This window comes from Chamaea fasciata, unplaced genomic scaffold, assembly GCF_029207755.1.
Source record: "Chamaea fasciata isolate MVZ Bird 193981 ecotype frontalis unplaced genomic scaffold, bChaFas1.0.hap1 SCAF_76, whole genome shotgun sequence".
Lineage (NCBI taxonomy): Eukaryota > Metazoa > Chordata > Aves > Passeriformes > Sylviidae > Chamaea > Chamaea fasciata.
This window is the reverse complement of record NW_027094161.1, coordinates 430,088-436,087: the sequence shown is the minus strand read 5'-3', so window position 1 is coordinate 436,087 and position 6,000 is coordinate 430,088.

Here is a 6,000-nt window from a genome sequence, read left to right as displayed (position 1 = left end):
GATGTGCCAGCTTCAGGAGATCCCTGCAGGAGCTGCAGCTTCTCTTCCCCCAGCCTGCGAGTGACTCTTCCTAACGCTGCGAGGATTTGTCCCCCAGTGAGCCCTCAGTGAGCTCTGCTCTGTGCTGCCAGCCCAGGCTGAGTTGAAGCCCTCTGTGCCTGTGTGCTGTGCCCGGGGTGGCTGCAGGCAGTGCCCCAGCCCTGCTGGGCTGGGCACAGGAGCTGCTCCTGGGCAGAGCTGTCTCTCTGCAGCGCTGCCCTTGCCAGGAGCTGCCTCTGTGCCAGGAGCCCGGCCCAGCTCAGCCGCACAGACACGGCACAAGGGCTTGAGTGACCCTCTCCAGGCTTGTGCTGAGGCCCTGAACATCAGTCCCTGAGAGGGAGCTGGAGAAACCTCTCAAGAATTCAAAGTCAGAATCCAGCTCCAAAGTTTCTTGAAGTTTTACTGGGTCCCGCTGAGGGACACGACAGAGAAAGTGTCCCCAGGCCCCAGCCAGAGCAGAGAACTGCAGGCAGTGATGACACGTGGGGACAAAGAGAAGCCAAGTCTTGGTGCCCTGGGCCACAGCAGCCTCTGTGCCACCAAGGGCCGTGAGGAGTCACCTTGTCCTGAGGCCCTGGGGCCTTCTGGCACAGCCCCGGCAAGGCTGGGCACTGTCAGCCCCTTGTCCTGCCCCCGGCATCCCCCTCCCATCCCAGTGGCCTCAAGGATGTGCTGGAAGGAGTCCCTGGGGAGCCTTGGTCAGGAATGGCCCTGGGGGCTCCTTAATGCTCCCAGGGACTGCAGGCTTTTCAAAGGACTTAGGGCTTTGCTTTTGCCTTGGAGTCTCAGAGAGGTTTGTGCAATCACGGCCTCCAGTTATCTGCTTTAATTAGTCCCTTGAGAGGCTTTGTCAGTAATGACACTCAGTGCACTCATTAATGCTTCAAAGCACTTCAGGTTTTTAAAGGTACTTGATGCTTCCCTTTTAAAACTGACTTTGTGAAAGGTTTGTGCCATTGTTGCCCAAATTATCTACTTTAACAAGTCCTTTGAGATTCTCAATCAGTAAAAGCACTCAGTGGGGCTCATCAGTAATTCCGGCTACTCAAGGTTTATTCAAGGACTTTTTTTTGACACTGAGTCTGAGAGGTTTGTGCACTCGTGGCCTCCAATTATTTGCTCTAATCAGTCTCTTGAGATTTTTACTCAGTAACAACACTCGGTGGAGCTCATTCATGCTTCAAGGTAATCGGGGTCATTTAAGCACTTCTTTTTGCCACTGAGTCTCTGAGAGGTTTGTGCAATCATGGCCCCAATTATCTGCTTTAAGGAGTCCCTTGAGAGCTGTGCATTGACACTCAGTGGGGCTCATTAATGCTTTGAGATACTCAGGGTGTTTAAGGTACTTTGGGTTTTTCCTTCCCACACTGAGTCTCTGAGAGGTTTTGGTGCAATCCTGGCCTCCAGTTCTCTCCTCCAAGGACTCCATGAGGAACCTGTGTTGGGGATGGACCACAGGGTGACCCTTTAATGCTTCCAGACACTTTGGGTTTTTCCTCTGACTTTGACTCCTGGAAAGGTTTGTGCAATCTCTTCTCAGGCCCTGAGGTTCCAGGGCTCAGCACCAAATGCATCACTGGGCTCATTAGGAGAAAGCAAGTCCTGACAAACCACGGCTGTGCCTTGATTTCCTTCTGGCCTGGTGCAGTTCCTTAGGAAGTCTTTTTTCCTAGAGTTATGGAGAAATATTTCAAAGAGCGTCGAAGGAATCAACACTCTTCTTTTCAAAGGGGGTATTTTTCTCTTGAGAGCAGAGGTCATTGCAGCATTCAAGTGACTGATACTGATCCAGGGTCTCTCCTAAGGAAGTCTGGCCTGGTCAGAGGAGCTGTGCCTTGAGGTCTGATCCACTTTGGACAACCATGCTCCACATTCCCTAACCCCATCCTGCCTCTCCTCACTCACCTGGGACCTGCTTTGCTCAGAGAACTGGGTTCACTCAGACAAAGAGAGGTTTTCTTCCTTTCTTAGCAATCAAAACCTCCTAAGTTCCAAACAATCTCCTCAATTTGTGGCAAGCCCAAGGTGTCACCAAGGAGGTTCCCCTTCCCCAAGGCAGAACCATGCAAGGAATGTTTTAGACACCAATGAAGATGTACGATAAACAAAAATTTAGAGTCGGCTGGAGGCAGAATTAGACCAACTCCTCAAGGACAGACAAGCTTTGAACTCCTTGCAAGTCAAAGCTCCAGGTGGGTTGTTGGGAGGTGTGTGAGTGAGGCAAGAGTGAGGGCAAGGGAAATGCAGAGAGCCCTGGAAGTGCTTCTGTGCACACAGGCTGTGGGGAAGGGCGCTGCAGCCCAGGCCTGGGCCAGGAGGGAGGCTGGATCATCATCCCAAGCTGCCCGGGGCCATGGCAAGGGGCTGTGGCCATGGACAGTGCCCTGAGCCCAGTGCCTGGGCCCCTTGCCCAGGGCTGGTGTCAGTGGCCAGAGCCAGAGGGGATCCCTTGCTGGGGGCTGTGCCACGGCCACCTGCCCTGTGCCGCGCCGGCTGCTCAGGCGCCGCGGAACCAGCAGCAAACGCCGCTGCCAGGGCCAAAGGCAGCTCAGCCAGACAGAAAGGGGCAGTGCTGGGCACTGGTTCCATGGCAACCCTCACTGGGACAGCACACCTGGGTCACCTGTCCCGGCAACTGCCACGGAAACCTGGCTCATTGGGAATGCAATGGTGGACAAAGGTTTTAGGAGGGCCTGTCCCAATAGGACAAAGGGTGCTGGTTTTAAACTGAAGGAAGGGAGGTTCAGATGCGGAGAGATAAGGAAGAAATTTTTGAGCATGAGGCTGGTGATCCACCAGGACAGGCTTTCCCAGAGAGCTGGTCAATGCCCCCTCCCTGGAAACATTCAAGTCCAGCTGGAACAGGGCTCTGAACAAGCTGATCTGGTGAAAGATGTCCCTGCTCATCGCAGGCGTTTGGATGAGATGAGCACTGCAGAGCTCTTCCCATCCCAACCATTCCAGGATTGCATGGGGAGAAGGGGCTGCTGGCTGGACTCCATCCACTCCCTTGACTCCTCCTTGTCTCTGCTGGAGCCCACATCCAGCAGCCAAAGCCAGCCCCTTCTCTGGCCTTTCCCCCCCTGCCCCAGGGGCTGCCAGAGCCAGGGAGGCACAGGTGACCTTGAGGCTTTGCAGGGCTCAGGCACAGCGGCTGTGCCAGAGTCAGGGCTGAGGTGTCACTCTGCGGGCTGGGGCAGAGCCCGGGCAGAAATGAGCCCTGAAGCAGCAGCTGTGCAGTGGGGGCCAGCAGGCCGGGCTGCCAAGGGAGGCTTCTGGCCATGGCCTGGAAGCAGCTGCTGCTGCCAAGGTGCCTTTGGTGCCTCAGGCTCTCCCTGGCACAGCTCCCAGCACGGCACTCTGCACTTGTGCCCGAGCCCTTCGTTGTGTTGGCTTGGCCTGGGGCTTTTCCTGCAGCGGGACCTGCCCTGGTCATGGCACAGGAAAGGCAGTTCCTCATGGAGCAGGAGGCTCTGCCTGGAATGGGCTCAAACAAGTCCAACAAGGCCCTGTTTACTTCAAAATTGCTTCCTAGAGCACTATATTCTATATAATTGTTACAGCTCCTATACTGTGGAGTAAATAACTCTCTTTTTTTATTTGCTCTGTTGTGTAAATAAATCTTTCTGTCTAATCCTGGTCAGAATCAATCATAGCTGCATTTATGGAAATATATCTGGTATTGAATCGGTAATCCTGGGGGACAAATTGCATTGCAGTTCAATTCCACCTGTCCAGTCTTTTACACGTAAACCTTTGACAAAGTCTGGGACTAGGATTGGATCCAGCCACTCCCAGTCTCCTCTCTTAGATGGAATTTGAAAAGTCAGGCATCCTGGAGGGGTTTGAGGATCCATGGTGTCTGTTGGGTGTCATTTCTCCACCTCATGACTCAGCAGGAGTTTCTCCAGTGAAGAAATGAAGCTTTTGCCTGAAGCTCCCACTCTGCCCATGACAGGAAGCTGTCAGAGTCTGTCCAAGGATGTGATATGCCTCACGACTGTCTCCAATGATTGAGGACTGAGACCCCAGGCTCTGAAAGCAGCCCCTGGCCTGGCTGAGGTGGAACGCTTGCCAAGTCTCGGAGGACTGGTATGCATCTCCATGAGAGCGGAGTGCAAGAACAATGGAACTGGTCACAGTGGACTGAGCCAAGGCTGCCTGTCCAAACTGGTCTGTCCGTACTGGAGGTACGGTTTGCAGCTTGTTCCTGAGCACTCAGCCTTTACACAGCTGGTTCCTGCTTTGGCTCTGTGCCCCTTGCTTTGCTTCCCGCCTTGACCAACCTATAAAACCTCTGGAGACCCCCGCTCACTTTTGTGATCACCCCACGGGAGAAGATCGCGTCTATAGGCATCGTTAGGCGTCGAAGACTCGACCCTCCACGTTCATAGCTATAATCCCCTTCCCCTCTTTCTCTCTCTTTCTTACTATTTTTTATTTCTCTCCCCACTATGGCATTTGTTGGCACTAAATAAAGGTGCATTTGTGATTGAGTAAACTGAGTTTGTCCCCCCCTGTGTCTTTTGTGCTCTGAGATCCCTAAAACGAACCATCACGAACCCCGCTTGTGTGAGCGGATCGTGACATTAAATTGGCGTCACGGACAGGATCTTGATGGACAGAGGGGTTGCGGGTTCTGTATAGCTTGTAACAGGGGAAGGACCCTCGTCTCAGCCGCACCTAGCACGCCACTTGGGTGAGCGCTGTTAGAAAGCAAGGGGGGCCAGGGAAAATTCCCGCACACTGTACACACCCAGGCGTATAGCACTCCCTGTCATCAGGATTTCACAAAAGGATCTCATTGTGCAAAAGATGGGACTGTAGTTAGTTTTTGTGTGTTTTGGGCTGCTTGGTGTCATTGAGGAGACAACTCTTTGGAACTAAGGTGAACCTCCCAGGCAGTTTTGGTCTCCTCGCCCATTCCAGGGAAGCGAAGGGAAACACAGTTTTAGCTGTGCCTTTGGTGTAACTTGAAGCGTACCTCCCTGAGAGTGGTTTTGGTCCCTGCACAAAATGAGTGAAAAAGATAAGAATGCATTTTATCCTTTGCTAGCAAAACATAGTGCTAGACCTTCTCCAGACGGAGAAAGGTGGGCACAGAATAATTGGTTTAACTTTGAAAACATTGTAGATAGAATATATTCTTTGCAACATGATGCTAGATACAAACTGGGCAGAAATAAAACCATTCTTTGCTCAGTTTTGGGGGCCTGTCTTTTGGCAGCCATAGAAACCCGTTTTGAACGGGTGAGTGAAGAAAAAGCAGTCTTAGAATCCCTGCAGAATTTGGTAGAAGCTTTGCAAAAACAATTAGAACAGGAAAGAAATCAGAATTATTTGCTGCAGATTTCCCTTGCAGAAGGGCGAAGTAAAAACTTAAAATCTGCAGATTCACCCACTGAAGGAAAAATAGAAGGAAAGGAGACATACAACATGAAACAAATACACCCTCAGAAAGAATTAGTACACATGCAAAATTGTGGGGAACACTGTTGCTCCAACTTGAGACCTCTCATCAAAACAGAATATAATTATATAAATGAAGAAGATGATCCCCACATAACCACCAAAGAAATACCATACACAGCCACTGAATTAGCTAAATTAAAGAAAGAATACTCCCACCTCCCTAGTGAATCAGAGACAGAGTATGTTTTCAGAGTTTCCCTCACAGGGGGCGACCAAATTAAATTAAGTGAACAAGAAGCAAGTGGCTACTGGGGACATGGAGTTTTCTTAACAACAGGAAACACACATGCTCCATGGTCCCTGACACAGCGTGCAGCTCACTGGGCAGGGGGCTTAAACCCCCTTGAGAGGGGCGACCCTCTGGCAATAGTCGGCACCTCAGACAAACTCCTAGAAAACATACACAAAGCTGCATGCTTGCAAATGATACAGGAAAGAAAATTAATCTTTGGCTGTGAGTCGCCAATGCAACAGCCTGTCAAACCT